Below are 19,467 nucleotides of genomic sequence, written 5' to 3' on the forward strand. Positions count from 1 at the left end.
CTTAGCATGCACTGAGGATGGTGCAATCTTTAAGTGTGGGGAGTTCGATACCGATCTCCATGAGTTAGTTATTTCCTATCTCAACACCAATGTTTAGTTTTCTTTATTAGTTCATTGTTGCATTGCATAATAGATTGCATGTGTAGTTGATTGTTTGCATTTAAGTACTACTTGGTTGAAAAATAATAAGTTTCTTTTTAAGACCCTATTTTTGAAAAATTTCACTAATTTAAATTAAAACTTTTGTATTAAACTTGTTTGAAGACTGTAAATTGGAACATGGTTTTTGAGTTAAGAACTGATGAGCGGATAATTTATACGCTTTTTGGCATTGTTTTTAAGTAGTTTTTAGAAGGATCTAGCTACTTTTATGGATGTTTTCATCAGTTTTTATGCTAAATTTATATTTCTGGACTTTACTATGAGTTTGTATGTTTTTCTGTGATTTCAGGTATTTTCTGGCTGAAATTGAGGGACCTGAACAAAACTTTGATAAGAAGGTTGACAAAGGACAGTTGATGCTGTTGGATTCTGACCTCCCTGCACTCGAAATAGATTTTTGACAGCTACAGAACTCCAAATGGTGCGCTCTTAACAGCGTTGGAAAGTAGACATCCAGAGCTTTCCAGCAATATATAATAGTTTATACTTTATTTGAGATTAGATGACGTAAACTGGTGCTCAACGCCAGTTCCATGTTGCATTCTAGAGTCAAACGCCAGAAACACGTCACGAACCAGAGTTGAACGCCAAAAACACGTTACAACTTGGCGTTCAACTCCAAAAGAAGCCTCTACACGTGTAAAGCTCAAGCTCAGCCCAAGCACACACCAAGTGGACTCGAGAAGTGGATTTCTACGTCAATTACTTACTTCTGTAAACCCTAGTAGCTAGTCTAGTATAAATAGGACATTTTACTATTGTATTAGACATCCTGAATCCTGGATTGTATTTTTGATCCTGTGATCACGTTTTAGGGGCTGGCCATTCAGCCATGCCTGGACCACCATCACTTATGTATTTTCAACGGTGGAGTTTCTACACACCATAGATTAAGGGTGTGGAGCTCTGCTGTACCTCGAGTTTTAATGCAATTACTACTATTTTCTATTCAATTCAGTTTATTCCTATTCTAAGATATTCATTGCACTTCACCATGATGAATGTGATAATTTATGACACTCATCATCATTCTCACCTATGAACGCGTGACTGACAACCACTTCCGTTCTACCTTAGGCCGGGCACGTATCTCTTGGATTCCTTAATCAGAATCTTTGTGGTATAAGCTAGAATTGATGGCGGCATTCATGAGAATCCGAAAAGTCTAAACCTTGTCTGTGATATTTCGAGTAGGATTTAGGGATTGAATGACTGTGACGAGCTCCAAACTCACGATTGTTGGGCGTGATGACAAACGTAAAAGAATCAATGGATTCTATTCCGGCATGATCGAGAACCGACAGATGATTAGCCGTGCTGTGACAGAGCATTTGGACCTTTTTCACTGAGAGGATGGGATGTAGCCATTGACAACGGTGATGCCCTACATACAGCTTGCCATGGAAAGGAGTAAGAAGGATTGGTTGAAGGTAGTAGGAAAGCAGAGATTCAGAAGGAGTACAACATCTTCATACGCCTATCTAAAATTCCCATCAATGATTTACATAAGTATTTCTATCTTTATTTTCTGTTATTTATTATTATTATTCGAAAACTCCATAACCATATATTATCCGCCTAACTGAGAATTTCAAGATGACCATAGCTTGCTTCATACCAACAATTTCCGTGGGATCGACCCTTACTCACGTAAGGTTTATTACTTGGACGACCCAGTGTACTTGCTGGTTAGTTGTGCGAGGTTGTGAAGAAAGTGCTGAGTTATAAACGCGCATACCAAGTTGAATGCCATTATTAGAGATCATAATTTTGTGCACCAAGTTTTTGGCGCCTTTGCCGGGGATTGTTCGAGTTTGGACAACTGACGGTTCATCTTGTTGCTCAGATTAGGTAATTTTCTTTTTGTTTTGTTTTCAAAAATTTTTCAAAAAAATTTATCCCTATTTTCGAAAAAAAAAATTTTAATTAAAAATAAATCATTCTATGGCTTCAGAATTTTTAAGAATGGATTCTTGAGTTTCATGAAGCATGTTGAATCATAGCTGGCTGTAAAGCCATATCCAAATCCTTTTGGAATGAGACTTCAACTAATCACCTCAATGCATGTAATGCCATCCTAAAGCTGACTGGCTATTAAGCCATGTCCAACCCTTGGATTGGAGCTTTAGGCTAACATTGAAAGATTCCTGGAATTCTTCTTAAAAATTTTGAATTTCTTATTTTCTTTTTCCTATATATTTTTCGAAAATAATAAAAGAAAATACAAAAAATTCATAAAATCATAAAAACAAAAAATATTTCGTGATTCTTGTTTGAGTCTTGTGTCATGTTTTAAGTTTGGTGTCAATTGCACATTCATCTTGTTCTTGCATTTTTCGAAAATTCATGCATTCATTGTGTTCTTCATGATCTTCAAGTTGTTTTTGGTAAGTCTTCTTGTTTGATCTTTAAATTTTCTTGTTTTGTATTGTATGATATTTTTCATGTGTATTTTTGCATTCATAGTGTCTAAGCATTAAAGATTTCTAAGTTTGGTGTCTTGCATATTTTCTTTGCATAAAAAATTTTTCAAAAATATGTTCTTAATGTTCATCATGATCTTCAAAGTGTTCTTGGTGTTCATCTTGACATTCATAGTGTTCTTGCATGCATTAAGTGTTTTGATCCAAAATTTTCAAGTTTTGGGTCATATTTGTGTTTTTCTCTCTCCTCATTAAAAATTCAAAAATAAAAATATCTTTTCTTTATTTCTCTCAAAATTTCAAAAATTTGAGTAGACTTAGTCAAAAATTTTTAAAACTTAGCTATTTCTTATAAGTCAAGTCAAATTTTCAATTTTAAAAATCTTATCTTTTCAAAACTTTTTCAAAAATCAATTTTTTTTTCATTTTTCTTACTATTTTTTTTTTGAAAATTTTTAATTTGAATTTTAAAATCTTTTTCTTATCTTTAATTCATGATTTTCAAAGGCTTTACTAACAATTAATGTGATTGATTCAAAAATTTGAAGTTTGTTACTTTATTGTTAAGAAAGGTTTAATCTTTAAATTCTAGAATCATATCTTTTAGTTTCTTGTTAGTCAAGTAATTAATTTTAATTTTAAAAATTAAATCTTTTCTAACCATATCTTTTTAATCATATCTTTTTATCATCTCTTTTTCAAAATTTTATCTTTTTCAAAAATTTGATTTCAAAATATCTTCTTATCTTCTTGTTTGTTTCTTATCTTTTTCAAAACCACCTAACTACTTTTCCCTCTCTAATTTTCGAAAATTTCTCCTTCCTTTTCAAAATTCTTTTAATTAATTGTTTGTTTTGAATTTTAATTTTAATTTTATTTCACCTTTAATTTTTGAAAATCATTAAGGGCTTGTTTGGGTGAGCTTTTAAGAAAATATCTTTTTTCGAGTTATCTTTTTTTAAAAGATCTTATAGAGAAGTAAAAGTAATTTTATGTTTGGATATCTCATGTAAAAAGGTCTTTTTATTTATCAATTATGTTTGGGTATAACAATATAAAAGTATTTTTTTGTTTATTTATTACATGAAAAACATCTTTTTTTAAAGGAAAAAAGATCTTTAAAAAAAGATGTAAATTACAGCTTCTCAAAAAAGATCATTTTTTTATTTTACTAGTTCTTTTACTTTGACTACTAAAAATTCGCCAAACACATTAAAAAATAAAAAAAAGATCTTTTTTCATTGAAAAAAGATTTTTTTTAACAAAATAATGGCGCCCAAACATGCACTAACTCCTTTTCAAAAATTATTTTCGAAAACTTCTCTTTCTCATCTTATTCTATTTATTTATTCATTTACTAATACTTCTCTTCATCTCAAATCTCTGCTCCTATCCTCACCCTTGTGTTTGGATTATTCATTCTTCTTCACTCTTATTCCCTTTCTTCTTCTACTAACATAAAGGAATCTCTATACTGTGACATAGATGATTCCTCTTCCTTTTCTGTTCTTTTCTTTCTCATATGAGCAGGAACAAGGAAAAAAAGGCATTCTTGTTGAAGCTGATCCTGAACCTGAAAGGACTCTGAAGAGGAAACTAAGAGAAGCTAAATTACAACAATCCAAAGACAACCTTATATTATGAAAATCTCACTTCCTGTTATTTATTAGTCACAGGTACAGTATAGTACTTAATTACTTATTTCACATTTCCAATGGATATATATGTGTGTATATATATTAATGTAAAGTTGAGCGTACATATTAGGAGGTTAATAGAAAGAGTAGTAGGTTTGGTAAGCTTTCACTGCTATATCTTTATGCCTTTTAGGATGGCTGTGAATGCTATAAATAATGCTTGTAAGAGATATTGGCATTTGGGATTTGATGAGTTATAGGTTATTCTTTTATTGATGGGGTGATTCTTTTGTTGTTGCCTATCAAAGTTGTTGCCTTTAGGCTTTATAAGTTAAAAAAGAATTCACTTGGTTGCTGGAATTGATTGCAGATTTGAGTTATCTTCTGTGGTCACCACATTTTAAAGCAACAGCTCAAAGAAAAAGCGACAACTTTAAAAGATGAACTTGGAGACATGAAGGCCAAACGGTAGCAACAAGAGGAAGAGATTCATGGATTGTGGAATATGGTTTAGTTATTAGAAAATACTTATGTAAGATATAATATTTTAGTTTTTCGTAGAGTATTAGTAGTAAATTTTAAATGGTCTCTTGCTGTTTTTGATATGACTATGCTTAATTTGGTGTGAGATGTATGAATATTCAAAATTAATTTCATTTTAATACTTTTGGTTCTTTATAAATATATTTTGTTTACAGATAATTTTTATCATTTAAATAAATTTAGTATAATTTTATATTTATTTTTATTTTATTTTATTTAATTCATTTAATTAAAAATACAAAATTATATATGTAATTATATTATTAAATATTATATTGTACAAAAAATTATTGGAATATTAATTATATATATATATATATTAAAAATTAAAAAAATAATGAGGGACCTAAGGCTACACTTATATAAAGTAGCTATAAGTATACTATTTGTTACGTTTATAAAGTCATGCAGTAGCCTTGAAAAGTGTAGCCTATTCTTTTGAATTCTGGTAACCATTAATGCTAAAAAGCGTAGCCTTTGGTCCTGGACAGCATCACTTGAAAAGCGTAGCCTATTCCCAAACGTCAAAAGCGTAGCTCTTGGTGCAGAAAAGCGTAGCCTTTGAGAATAGGCAACGGCTGAATAGGAATCACCCCAAAAAGCGTAGCCATAGCCCAAAAAGCGTAGCCGTAGCCTAAGGCATCATTTTTTTTCACTTTTGGCTACACTTTTCAAGTGTACCTGAATGGGTATTTTTCTTGTAGTGCACTAGGAGTTTGTTTAATTTGGAGGCCAAGAAAGAAGGTTAGCTCTCCCATTAAACTCATTTCAAACTCACTAGTCATGAGTTTTCCAAACTCTTCACACAAGGACTCATTGGCCGATCCAAACACAATATCATCCACATAAACTTGAACAAGAAGGATGTCATCATTAGAAACTTTAATGAACAAAGTAGTGTCGGTGGTTCCCCTTTGAAAATGATTTTCTAATAGGAAGGCACTAAACCTTTCATACCAAGCTCTAGGAGCTTGTCTAAGGCCATAAAGAGCCTTTAAAAGTTTAAAAATATGGATAGGAAAATCTTTATGTTCAAAACCGGGGGGTTGAGCCACATACACTTCTCTATCAATAAAGCCATTAAGGAAAGCACATTTACTTCTCTATCAATAAAGCCGTTAAGGAAAGCACATATTACATCCATTTGAAATATTTTAAAGCCCCTATGGACAGCATAGGCAAGAAGCAACCTAATTGCTTCCATTCTAGCTACCGGAGCAAAAGACTCATCAAAATCTATTCCCTCTTCTTGATCGTAACCTTGGGCCACTAATCTAGCCTTGTTACGAACAACTTGTCCTTCCTCACCAAGTTTATTTTTAAATACCCACTTAGTACCCGTTACCTTCTTACCATTTGGATGAGGTACTAATGTCCAAACCTTATTCTTGTCGAATTGAGCAAGCTCCTCTTGCATGGCCTTCACCCATGATGGATCTTCAAGGGCTTGCTTGACATTATTTGGCTCCATTTGTGACAAGAGAGCAAAGTTGCTAGGTTCGGTTTGCCTTTTGGTGGAGGATCTTGTGGTTACACCTTGAGAGGGATCACCAATGATGAAGTCATGAGGATAACCCCTCATGGACTTCCATTCTCTAGGCTTTCGGACAGGTGTAGCTTCCATTCTCTAGGCTCTCGGACAGGTGTAGAGCTTTGATGAGCTTCTGGTGGTCTCACTGTTTCAGTTGCTCGTGCCTGCTCAGGAGACAAAATGGAAATGTCTGTTCCAATCTGACGAGATAAAACCAGGCTGACAGATTCTTCATTTTGCACAGTTTTGGGATTTTCTTTACTTGTTCCATCCTCTTCATAATCTGAATCATTATCCTTTACAATACTTGGAATTAAGTTAGAATTACAAAAGGTAACATGTATGGATTCCTCTATGGTTCTATGTTCTTTGAGATAAACTCTATAGGCCTTGCTTGTGGTGGAATATCCAACAAACATTCCTTCATAGGATTTTGGATCAAATTTTCCAAGATTTCCTTTATTGTTAAGTACAAAGCATTTGCATCCAAAAATGTGGTAAAGTCTTGATTTTCAAATTCTCTTCCGTGATCACTTCTCAAATGGGCAATTTTCAAATCCTTTTCATTTTGAATTTTCTTATAAAGGGTGGAGAAGGCATAAAATGCATTATTCTTATGAGCAAGGAAAAGTATCCAACCAAATCTAGAGTAATCATCTACCACCACAAGACCATAGTGTTTACCTCCTAAACTTTGAGTTCTAGTAGGACCAAAAAGATCAATATGTAACATTTCTAATGGCCTTTTGGTTGAAATTCCATCTTTTGATTTAAAAGAGGATTTTACTTGCTTGCCCAATTGACATGCCTCACAAGTAAGATCCTTATCAAACTTAATGTTTGGAATTCCTTTAACCAAATTCTTTTTAACTAGCTTAGAAATTTGATACATGCTAGCATGTCCCAACTTTCTATGCCAAAGCCATTTTTCAGATTCAAAAGATGTAAAACATGTTACATTTTGTTCCTTTAAATCCTCAGGAGTTAATCCATACACATTGTTGCATTTCTTGACTTCAAATAAAATATCCCCAGTTTTCTCACAAATAACCAAACAAACAAACTTCTTAAAAATAACATCAAAACCTAAATCACACAATTGACTAACACTAAGTAAGTTATGTTTCAATCTATTTACAAGAAGCACATCATTTATACAAGATGAAGAATTTTTACCAACTTTCCCAACAGCCACTATTTTTCCTTTTGCATCATCTCCAAAAGTGACAAATCCTCCATCATATTCATCAAGCTTTATGAAGAAGGTTGTCTTTCCGGTCATATGCCTAGAGCATCCGCTATCCATGTACCACATATTTTCCCTTTTCTTGGACGCTAGGCATACCTACAAAATAAGCTCAAGTGACCTTAGGTATCCAAATTTTCTTGGATCCTTTCACGTTAAATCATCTCTTATGTCCCAAATCATTGTAATCAAAAACAACTTTGTAAACTCTGTCACCAATCATTCTTTCACCAAAGAAATATTGAACTGGAAAATGACCACTTCGGTTACATAGTCTACAAAATCTTGGAGTTGCTGTTTTGTTAAAGTAAGTTGGGTCTTGATACTTTACATCATTTGAAGATGAAGCAATGTTTTCAAAATGTGATTTTTCAGATTTATGAAATCCCAACCCAGCTTTATCATAAAGAGGTTTTTGACTAGCCAAGATTTGGTTCAAATTTTCAGAACTTTGGGTGAACTTAGCTAAGTCTTCCTTAAGTCTTTTAACCTCTTTGAGCAACTCTTCATTTTGCTTAAAACAGTTCACATAGGCAAGAACAGAATGATCACTTTCACAGCTTTTAACTTGGGCTTTTAACTGCTTGTTTTCTTCCACAAGATCACAAGCATTTTCGGCCTCTCTTAATTTTTCTTTGAGGAAATCATTTTCAGCTTTAAGAATGAAATTTTGTTGTTCAAGATCTTGATTCTCAGTTAGAAAACATCTTATTTTTTCAGAAAGGTGATCTATCATAAGATGAAGGTCTTCAATGTCAGGGTTTTGAAAAAATACCTGATCTACATGATTTTCCATGAGGCAAGGCTGTGACTTGGTCTCAGATTCTTCATCACTGTCTGAGTCATTTTCTAAGTCTTCCCATGATGCCATTAGACCCTTTTTCTTTCCTCCTTTTTTCTTCTCCTCCTTTTTTAACTTGGGAGAGTCATTTTCCAAATCTTCCCATGAAGCCATCAGTCCCTTTTTCTTTTCCCTTTTTAGCTTTTTTTCCCTTTTTAACTTGGGACAATCAGATTTGAAATGCCCCTTTTCCTTGCAATTGTAACAGATTACTTTACTAAGGCCCTTCTTCATCTTCCTTGAGATGCTGCCTTTGCCTCTGAGTTTCACCATTTTCCTGAATTTTTTTGCAAACAACACAAACTCACCAGAAGAATTATCACTGGATTCGTCATCCAGAGGGTTAGTCACAGAAGAAAAAGCAATTCCTTTCTTTTTTGAGTCTTTTTTCAAATAAGTGTTTTCAAAAGCAAGAAGATTTCCTCTCAAATCATCAAGTGTCATGGAATCAAGATTACTACTTTCAGAAATAATTAAAGCTTTTGTTTCCCACTCTTTAGTGAGACATCTCAGCCCTCTTCTCACAAGCACAGAATCAGAATGTGTAATTCCCAGAGCATCTAAGCCAACAATGATAGTGTTGAACCGTTCGAACAGTTCATCAATGGACTCTCCTTCCTTCATTGTAAACATTTCATATTCTCTGTTCAACATATCTGTCTGAGTCTTCTTTACAATAGTGGTTCCTTCATGAGTGATTTGTAGCTTGTCCCAGATTTCCTTTGCCGTTGTGCATCGTGATACCCGTCGGTACTCCTCAAAGCTGATAGCACAGTTAAGTAGGTTTACTGCCTTGGCATTTAACTCTACTTTTTTCTATCTTCCTCGGTCCATCTTGCTTCGGGTTTGAGAGAGACTACCCCTTCAGCACTTGTGGTAGTTGGAAATTGAGGCCCTTCAAGAATAATCTTCCAAAGTCTGTAATCTACAGCTTGTACAAATATCTTCATCCTCTCCTTCCAATAGGTATAATTTTTCCCATTGAAAAGGGGAGGTCTGTTGCTTGATTGACCTTCAGTCAGATTGTAAGAGACCACATTTGAGCCACTGTTTTCCGCCATGAGGATCTTTACACCAAGCTGCAAAGCTTGATCTCTTTGAGACCAAGCTCTGATACCAATTGATGGTTTCAGTGGCTAAGAGAAGGGGGGTTGAATCTTAGCCCCTTTTTCGCTTGCTAACACTTGCTGGACTTTGAAGAAACTTTTCTGTTTTTAACTCGTCCCTAGCCACGAGACATTTTCATTTTGTCTCGTCACTTGACACGAGACATTTTTTGATTTTTCATCTGAACAGTAAAAAACAGAATTGAAGTAGGAAGAGAGAGAGAAGATTACACCCAGATATATCCTGGTTCAGCTGCTAAGTGCAGTGCAGCCTACATCCAGTCTCCATCACAAATACAAACCCGAGCTCAGCTTCTTTTCCTTCAACAAAACCGGTTCGGCCACATAGAGAGAGAAAAGATAACCATGCAAAACCCAACATGCAATTACCTCTAGTCCTTTCTTGATCATCACTCTTCATCAATCCGAGCTCTCCATCCTTGGCTTCCTCTCCAAGATGGATTTCTGGCCCTTGATGCTTCATGATGATGATGATTTCATCTGCTTCAATCTCTGCCTTCAACCATCACTTCGCCACTCTAGCTACTCCCTGTGGTGGTTGAGCAGAATCAAAGACAAGCCATGCCTCCAAGGATCTTCCCTACTGGCCGAATCTTCATCCTTCTTTTTGAGTATGAAGGATCCGAGATTACCTCACCAAATCTTACCAGATTAGGTGATAATCTCAGCCACAGCATACTTTTCTTTTTCTTTTTCGTGCCATCAACTCGATGGTCTTTAGCCTTGCTTTTCTTTCCTTTTGGTAGCTCCAAGTAGCTTCCATGGCTTCCTGTGTAATAACCGAAGAAAGAAGAGGAAAGAGATAAGAGAGAAGAGAGAAAATATTCAATGGATTTGAACAATAATCAATGAACAAAGAGAGAGAATAAAAGTGAATTCAAGTTTCCCACTTCCCTTTGTTGAGTAGCGTGTAATGTCATAATAGCCATCAAATCAATCTTCTCTTTCTTTCTTATGTTTCCAATGCATTAATTAAATTTGAAATCCTTCAAAATAATGAAGTGGAATCCGTTGAAAGCATTTAGACATTTCATTTGCTTCATGGATTCGAATAAGGCATGAAAACATTCATCAACATTGGGCTTGGTAGCTATAGATTTAATTTTAGCCCAATATCATTTTTCTTTCGGACCATAGCATGCATAAAACACATTGGGCTATTTGAATTTTGGTCCATTAAAAGCATTTGCTTTCCTGGTAAGTTTGGTTTCGGATCAAACACAGGAAGCTTTCATCAAAAATAAATATGGGCTCAGTTGTGATAACATTTTGTTTTTCCGGCCCAATTATAAACCTGCATCACAAAATTATTAATTAACATATGATTAATGAAGATTGAATTAATAATTTTGCAATTAAATATTTTAATAATATTTGTTTATCACAAATATTAATTTGGAGTTTTCCAAACTCATCATTTTAGTTAGTAATTATTATTCATATATTGTATTATTTTATTTTTGTTATTTAAAAAGAGTTTGATTTAAAATATTTTAGGAATAAATAAGTTTAAAAGTGTGAAAGAAATATTTTTTGAATTTTATACATAGAAATATGATTAAAAAGAGAAGATTCAATTATGCGGATATATCCGATATCCGATCCGACACTAAAAAGCACGGATATCATATTCGATCTGATCCGATGGAAATTGTCGAATCGGATCGAATTTTCAGCCATATCCGATCCGATCTGATCTGCGGACACCCTTAGTCATCGTCCTCTACCCCGACTACCCCGTTGACCCCTATGATGTCACAGGTGAGTCCACCGGACTAGTAGTTCATCATGGTCCCGAACTCGAACTATGTGCCTTCTTCTGTTATGCCCCTTATAAATTCAGCGATCGAGCCCATTGTGAGTGATTCGTCTAATGCGTTCTAGTAGGATGCCTCTCCACCACCGCCCATCATATGGATTTGGATTTGGTCTGATGGCATGCAAGCATGAGTTATTAATATTAGATTTATACAAATTCAGGTTTATGTGTTTTTATGTGTTTGTTAATCTTAAGTATTTTTTTTATAGGTTTTCACAGAACAAGAATGCATATACATTGGAGATCTCCGAGGTGATTAAGTCTATGCATGACCACTCATGGCCAAGCTACATGAACATTTCTGCTGAGATCAGAGAGTGATGGTTTCAGAAGTGGGTGGTAAGAACCCAATATTATTGAATTAACTATATTTAAACTATATTTTATTTCGACTAATTAATGTTGTTAAATCACTTTGTGCACTTGAAAGTGTACAACGAGCAGATGCACGCTGGAGACATCGACGCTGCTGATAGGGCACCGACATCAGCACCTACTCTGCCGTCTCAGCAGGGGGAAGACGACAACGAGATGATTACTGAGATTTGTAGGATTTAGGAATTTAATTTATTTTATGTCTTTTTTATTGTATTATACTTCTGTGACATTTTATTATATTCAAACAATTGATATTTAATAAAATCATTAGTTGATTTTCGGTAATTTTAAATTTATGCCCTAATTATGTTAACAAGAATTTTAGTTTGACTACTAATTGCGATTTAATTGTAAAAAAATACCGGTGGACAAATCTGACGGTAATTGAGTGCCAAAACACATAATATGGCGCCAAAGTTACTGTCGGAATAATCCAACAGTAATCAGCAACTTAGTCTCGACAAATTCATTAAAAACTGATGAAAAATCCGCTAATAATTAGCGTCAAACAAAATAATCCTTCGGTAAATAATTTCTAGTGCCATTTACAATGGCAAATTCAATCCAAAGGTAAATCCGACAGTACTCAGTGTTTTTCAGCTTGTAGTTTTAAATGATTATAGACCGCCTCGAAGTTTTTTAATTAGTAATGTTATATAGCCAACAAATATTATTATTTTGGATTAGTACTTAGTCAAGTAACAATTTGCACCCATATTTATAGGAATTTATACACAATAAATACATAATTTGCAGTAATATTTATCAGAATTTACACAAATTAGTCAATACATTTTATACCTATATTTATCAAAATTTATACATATAAATTAATAAAAATTATTTTTTGAAGATAATTTAATATTTATGCTGATTAAATACTGATCAAAATTATTAAAACTTACTAGTTTTCAAGATTTTTTTTTATTTTTGAAATTTAAAGTATAGAAGAATATTTTATTATTTGAACAAAATAGTCAAAAATTACTCAAAAAAAATCTATAATTTATTACATTATTTCTTTTCACATAATAATAAAAAATAGTACAAGAACACATAGGATATTATAGCATAACCAAAACAGCACATACAAAGATTATCAGTTAACCACATTTTGAATTTTTTAACTTTTTAATAAAATTCAATTTTAATGTACTATTAATATTAATATAATATAAAGTAGTTATACATATGTATTTAGTTATGTATGATATATCTTTTTATACCAATTACATGAATAATTAGAAAAACAAATATAATTAAATGATTAAATAAAATGTTCTACATTATCATTGTATCAAAATTAAATTTTTATTTAATTATATCTTTGAAAACATATTATAAATACATTTATTATTGTGCATAGCATAATCTTATTAGCCAAATGGAATTTTTCAAATTAAATTTTGAAAATTAAAAAAAAAAACATTATTGCGAGAGCGTTGGAAATGTCGTAACTTTTATTGTCTTGAAAACAAGGGTTATTTTTAAGGGGAAAAAGAGAGTATAATTGGGTAAAAAGGTGAAATATATTATAATGATTGAAATTAACAATTTTAAGCTGGAAAATGATTTTTTCAAGGGTTATTTTTAAGGGGAAAAAGAGAGTATAATTGGGTAAAAAGGTGAAATATATTATAATGATTGAAATTAATAATTTTAAGCTGGAAAATGATTTATAAGTGAAAGGCCCAATATTTTGGAATTCTAATGATTTTACCAATTTGACATCAAGTATCAAATATCAAATAAGATTAAATTTTAAAAGTGGTAGGTCTCATAAATTTATAGCTTTTATTATTTTAATTTTTTAAATTTAAAATTTAATATACTTATTTTCGAAATTTAATTCCCGACATCATATTAGTTCTTAAATTCTTTTTGGTGCGGCTGAGTCGATGAATAAAGTACTGAGCATGCTTTAGCCTACCACGCTGGACATAGGGTTAAACGACGTCGTTTTATTTTGGCGCTTAAACAAGACAAAAACAAGAAAATGAATAAGAGTTTATATGATATGTCCTTTTATCTCTTTTCATTCTCTAAATTAATCTCATTTTTACCTTGTTTAAGCGCTAAAATAAAACGTAGTTTAGTCATGTGTCCTACATAACAAATTAGAGCCAGTTCAACACTTTATTTATTGATTCATACTAGAAAGAGTCTAAGAATTAATATGATGTCGGGAGTTGGACTTCAAAAATCAATATTTAAACTTTGAATTTGAAATACTAAAATAGTGAAAGTCGAATGAGATTTAGTCTATTAAATAATATAAACAATTGTTTCGTACTAATTTTTAATTATACAAACCATTTAAAAATATTTTTTTATACATCAAAAATACAATTTATTATCGTAAAATCACTTTACAATTCGATAATAACTAAAAATATTATTAAGATTTTAGAGGATCATATGCTTTGTTAATTTGAACATTGAATAAGTTATGTCAAAATTTTTAACAAATTAAATAGACATAAATTAGTACACACTTTGGTATTTCTTATTCTGATCTAAAATACACCAGTGTTATGAAATATAGTACAAGTGAATGACCTTTGTTTTAAGGCCGTAACACATCTCTAATATTTGGCTTGAACAGGTTTTCTATAACTAGTTAAATATAGAGAGGGAGAATATACACATCCACACGTCTACCTCAATAAATTTAATTAGAACCATATAATTAAAGTCTCAACTGCCAACCAATATTTTACATACCAGCACTATAAGGAGGCGCTAAATAGTTTTGAAAGTTTAGTGACGATTTTAAATGTTGTAAAACAAATTATTAGTAGTTTTCAAACCACTATTCTTTAAAATGTGAGCATTAGAATTTTTGGCTGTTTACAGTAACCATTGGATAATCACCGTTAAATTAATTTTTTTTTTATAAAATTTCTTAATTTTTTTTACAACTAGTAAAAAAAATCTAGACTAAATTAACTTGTACTAAAAAAAAGTTTTTCATTACCGTAATAAAATTTAGAAGAGGGGACAAATAAGTCCTTGATTTTTTAATTCGCAGACATTTAAGTCTTCAAGGATTTAAAAATATATTTAAGTTCTTAACTTTTTTTTAAATTTAGAACATATCGATCTTTCATATTCACTTGAGTTGTCAGACCTAATGAAAAAATCAAACATGACTCCCATTGTGTTATCTGGTTGATACGGATGCACACATGAAAAATTTTTTTAAATGGGACAAATTCGACTCAGGAATCGATATATCCATATTTTGAAAAGATTAAGAAATTGAATGTATTGTTAAATTCTCAGAAACTTAAATGTCTACAGACCAAAAAGTCAGAAATCGATTTGTCATTTTCTCTAAAATTTAAAACTTAATTTGTAATATTTAGGGCAATTTACCAATTTAAAAGAATTTGGAGAATCCCTTACCAGATTACAACAATCGGAAATTGCATACCTTTATGTCTTGTTTCATTTTATATAGAAACCGTGGGAGCTAACCACGGTTTTAGAATCAACATAAACCGTGGCTGGTAGCCAGGTTTTATGATGATATGATTTTGAATGTAAACCGTGGTAGGCAGCCACGGTTTACGTGAGGAGAAAGATATACATAAACCGTGGTAGGCAGCCACGGTTTATGAAGGAAGTGATTCGTGCATAAAACCCTAGAGGCAGCCACAGTTTATGAGTGTGTAGTATAAATAGGAAAGCCGTGGCTGGTGAGGGCGGATCATTTGTGAGCTTTCAAAATTAGGAGAAGGTTGGTGGGTGAGAGAAAAGATAGTTTTTTGGTTTAATAGTTTGTTTGAGATTTTGAACCAGCTGAGTGGCGAACCAATGGAAGAAGAAGCTCGGATGTACCGGTTAAATGGCGTTGCGCATGTGGCTGGATTTATCGACCAAGAGGTTGGTTAAACTGCCTTTTTATTATTATTTTTTGTTTAATGTTGTTATTATTAATGGTAGATGTTATATTATTATTTTAAAAGTTATAATAGAAATTTTTGCTGTTATCATCAATGTGAGTTTTTTTTATTTATTAAATTTCTAATTTTTGTTATTGGTAGAATTAATTTTTTAGTCTTAGGTGTTAGTAATATTGTTAGTGTTATTTTCGTTGTTCTTGTTATGGTTAGGGTTTTTATTGATATTAGTGTAAGTTGTTACTATTGTTGTGTGTTGAGAGTTTGCTATCCATCTTTTTGCAGCCTACTAGGGTTATTAGCGGTGTGAGAAGACAACAGAATATGCCTTTACACGAGCGTATCATACCGTATCTAGAGACTGCGGGCTTATATCACTTGGCTAGGCTGAACAGTCAGTGGTTCTGGGTTGATGAGCCTCTACTTAGTGCATTCATTGAGAGGTGGCGTCCTGAGACCCACACCTTTCACATGCCCTTTGGGGAGTGTACGGTCACCTTGGAGGACGTGGCCTATCAGCTGGGTTTACCGATTGATGGTGAGCCTGTGAGTGGGTGCCTTAGTGAGTTTGAGAATTTCATGGAAAACAGAAGACCGGCATGGGTGTGGTTCCGCGAGTTGTTTGGGGAGTTACCTCCGCAGAATAAAGTGAAGCAGATGACAGTGTGCTACACATGGTTCCATGAGCGGTTTCGAGTTTTGCCAGCAGATGCTACTGACGACATCGTGCATATATACGCGAGAGCCTATATTATGATGCTGTTGTCATCTCAGCTGTTTGCGGACAAGAACGCCAACCGTGTCCACCTTCGCTGGTTGCCTTATGTGGCATCGTTGGAGGACTTGGGTAGATATAGCTGGGGCTCGACCGCACTGGCATGGTTGTACAGATGTCTTTGTCGTGGAACAAACAGAAATGTTGTCAACTTGGATGGGCCACTGCAGCTTCTACAGTTTTGGATCTTTTGGAGGTTTCCTTGTCTGAGGCCTAGTGGTTTCAACATATTCGGGTTTCCACTTGCATCCAGGTAAGGAAATATGATTTTAGAGTTACAAATTGTTCATTTACATCTCCCGTTACATGTTATGACATTCTTTAAATTGAACTTGTAGGTGGGCTGAGTATCTACCGAGGAACGATGCAGTAGATCAAAGAGTGGTGGCTGCACGCCTTTGTTTGGATAGATTGCGTGTGCATGATGCAAGTAATTTAGTTATCGTTGATACAGTTATGTCTTCCTTGTTATAATATTTGTTTTACGTAACGTTTCATTATGCGATGTAGATCGTGTGGGAGCCCTATTCCTCTCCGGAGGTCGCAGCTATTGTTCATCCGGAGATACTAGTTGACGAGCACTGCAGGCTATGGACGGCAGTTACCAGCCTCATTTATTTTGCCGCCATTGAGTGGCACCAGGTGGATAGGGTTATGCCGCAGTTTGGCGGGGTTCAGCATCTCCCTCAGTTGGCTCTTAACATAGATTGGCTTCATGCGAAGGATGGGAGGGGTGGAGATAGGTGGTTCCCCTCCTATTATCGGGAGTGGCATCAGCATTGGGAGGATCGGCATGCCACAGTTTTACCGGTTGACCGAGTTGCTGATCCCGGGCTATCAGCTGAGTACCTGGACTGGTGGTGTCATGTGGCCCACAGATTTTTATCCCCGGAGGTTGCATTTCAGGATCCCAGGCCTATTGTGTTGACTGAGGAGGCTCGTCATAGAGGATCATCCCAGGCACCTCCGATGGTGCAGGTTGTCGACAGACCAGACAACCGCCGCGTGGACCGGCGTAGGCGTATCGGCACACATACTACGGATCGAGAGTGGCGATGGCTGGCCGACCGCTTGGAGGAGGACCAGGCTGGTGATGATCATGGAGGTGATGTTGATCATCGTGTTCCTGGACGTAGGGCCAGACGACATGGTCAGCAGGATGGTGGTGGACGGGCCCGTGGTAGAGGAGCATCCGGCAAGTATCACACAGGTGAGCATGCTGTTGGTGAGGACATTGGTGGTGTGGCCACAGGGATGGATCAGCCTACGTACGATGTGGGGGGTTCTTCTCAGATGTTCGAGAGTGTTGACCCGCAGGCGTTCGCCGACTATACTACCACGGCCATCGGTATGGACATCGATGATCCTGTGAGTCAGTCAGAGTTCTTCAGAGATATAACAGACATGTTAGGGGACGATGATGGCACTCATTATAGGCCACAGATGGATGATGTTCATTCACAGTTTGCCGAGCACCAGCCACATGTTCAGGATGTTCAGCCACAGTTGCCGGTTGACCTGAACGAGCCTGCAGCTTCACCATCTGACCCATGGTTCGCGTTAGGAGGGACCCCAGCTTCGGCATTCAGCGTCGTTCCTCCTCAGGCACCGGTGCCACAGGTGGATCAGAGACCGAGGAGGGTTCGTCGTGCTCCATTATGTGGCACTGGAGGTCACCTTATTGGTCAGTTGCACGATGACGACAATGACACCATTGAGGACTCTAATTAGTTAGCTGTGTATTTTCCATTTTTCTATGAACTTTCTTCCATTATGTTGTTGGATTAATGTTTAAACTTTTATTCTGCTATCCGGTGTTGTATCTGATTGCGATGTATGTGACTATTAAATATGTTTCATGATGTAGTCGTTTCGATTAAGTTTGTGTAAACAATATAATGACATTAACACTAAATTAAGCTGTCTTAATTTAACAATATAATGACATTAACACTTAATTAAACATTCTTAATTTAACACGGAGTTCACACATTCACTAATGTTCGTCGTCATGTGCCCGAACCGTCTACCGCTATCCTAGTGTTGGGTCCACTTCTCATACTCCATCCAGTTCGCCAGTCACACATGGCCGGATTCTCTGTACGCATGATGTCAAACCAGTAATAGAACTCTGCCTCAATTTTTGCGTACGCCGCATTAACCAGCATCCTTCTAGCATCTTTACCTTTAAAAGAAAGGCTGAAATTTGCTACCACATGACGGATACAGTACGCCCGATAAGCACGTGATGGCAGCCAACCATTCACGGGATTCTCAAGTGCAGTCTTGATGCCGTTATGCCTGTCTGAGATAACAAGGATACCCTCTTGTGGCGTCACATGCGTTCTTAAGTTGGACAAGAAAAAAGACCATAACTCGGCATTTTCCCCCTCCACAAGGGCGAATGCTATCGGGAAGATGTTTGAGTTCCCATCCTGTGCAATCGCCAACAGTAAGGTGCCTCCATATTTGCCGTACAAGTGGGTACCATCCATACTCACAAGCGGCTTGCAATGCTGGAAGGCCTCAACGCAAGGTGGAAATGTCCAGAACAGACGATGAAAATACACTGTTGACTCATCAATCTGGTCCACAACTCGAACAGGAGATGTCTGCAACACAGTAACTGTCCCGAGCATCGTCAACTGCACTCCTAGCATCCAACGTGGCAACTCGGCATAAGACTTGATGACAAGTCATCATATACCTATTTTTCTATGCTTTTTCATACAAGAAATTGATGATTTGTGCTTAAATATTGAATGTTTTTGTACTTAAATGATATATTTTCTTGATATTTTAATTTTATAAATCTTGTAGAAAATAAGAAGAAAAAGAAGCAAAGAAGCACAAAAAAAGGAGAAAAAAAGAGCTTTGGGGTACACTTCGGAGCCTTAGGCCACGCTTTTAAAAGCGTGGCCCATGACCAAATCAAAGAAGGAAGCAGCCAGCACGCACACTGCCCTGCTCTTGCCAAGGGCAGGGCAGAATCGTGATGCAAAGTGAGGTTGGAAGCAAGAATTTTCGCTAAGGTAAAATCTGGGCGCTCACAGCATGACCATGCCTCCTTCAAAGGGCTA

Source organism: Arachis duranensis, chromosome 4, assembly GCF_000817695.3.
Source record: "Arachis duranensis cultivar V14167 chromosome 4, aradu.V14167.gnm2.J7QH, whole genome shotgun sequence".
Lineage (NCBI taxonomy): Eukaryota > Viridiplantae > Streptophyta > Magnoliopsida > Fabales > Fabaceae > Arachis > Arachis duranensis.